Here is a 1,434-nt window from a genome sequence, read left to right on the forward strand (position 1 = left end):
TTGGACTAATCAGTTCCTTCTCCAATACGGGAGACTCATCTCCGATATTTAAGCGGGATAAGGCGTCTGCCTTACCATTAAAAATACCCAGGTTTGTACGTGAGCACAAAATCATAATCTGCAAAAAATAAAGACCAACGTAATTGTCTGGGTGTAAGAGTTCGGGCAGACTTAAAAATTTGGAGATTCCGATGGTCTGTGAACACAGTAACCTCATGCCGTGCTCCCAACAGGTAATGCCTCCACTCCTGAAAAGGATCCTTGACTGCTAATAGCTCTTTATCGGTGATGGAGTAATTCAACTCAGCAGGAGTTAATCTACAAGATCGATAAGCAACAGGATGAAGCTGGCCGGTAGATCTATCCCTCTGAGATAAAATTCCCAAATGGCCAAATTGGAAGCATCAGCTTCAACAAAGAAAGGCTCCTCAGGATTGGGATGCATAAGCACAGGTGCGGAGGTAAAGACTTTCTTTAATTCAGAAAAGGCTCTTTCAGTATCGAGTGTCCAGACAAATTTAGCTCCTTTCTTCTGTCTGTAGAAATTGGCAAATCCAATAAAACTCGGAATTGTTTCACGTTTTGAGGGGATGGCCATTCCTTGATCGTCTTCCCTTTCGTATCATCCATGGAAACTCCTTCAGGTCAAAGAACGAAACCTAGAAATTCCACTTGACTGGAATTAAGAACACACTTCTCCAGTTTCACAAATTATTGATGCTCTAAAAGCTTCGTCAAGATGGTTCACACATGCTGAATATGATCCTGCACATTTTCAGAAAAAATGAGAATGTCATCAATATAGACAACAGCAAAACGGTCCAAATACTCTCTCAGGACATCATTTACAAAATGCTGAAAGGCAGCAGGAGCGTTGCATAGACCAAAGAAAAAACTTAATACTCAAATAGGCCCAACCTCGTTCAAAAGGCTGTCTTCCATTTGTCACCCTCAGCCATCCGAACAAGATGTATGCCCCCCTCAGATCCAGTTTAGTGTACATTTGTGCCCCTTTAACCTGATCCAACAACTCAGAAATTAAGGGCAAGGGATATCTGTTCTTCTTGGTAACAGAGTTCAAGGCTCGGTAATCGATGCAGATTCTCAAGCTTCCGTCCTTTTTTGGAATAAAGAAAAGAGGTGAAGATACCTAGTACTGGGAAAGTCGAATAAAGCCATTTGCTAGATATTTCTCGAGGTACTCTTTAAGATGCTGATTCTCTTTTTCGGAGAGAGCATAAATGCGAGTACATGGCAAAGAAGATCCAGGTTCCAATTCGATCTTACAGTCGTAGTCTCGGTCTGGAGGCAGCTTATTTGCTTCCTTCTCATCAAAAACTGCAGCCAGATCCAGGTACTCACTGGGGATCTCCTGAGTTTCCATAACACAAATTGACTTGGATTGACTTGCCAGATATTGTGACAATGAAACTG

The sequence above is a fragment of the Lissotriton vulgaris genome, unplaced genomic scaffold (assembly GCF_964263255.1).
Source record: "Lissotriton vulgaris unplaced genomic scaffold, aLisVul1.2 SCAFFOLD_184, whole genome shotgun sequence".
In the NCBI taxonomy this organism is placed as follows: Eukaryota; Metazoa; Chordata; class Amphibia; order Caudata; family Salamandridae; genus Lissotriton; species Lissotriton vulgaris.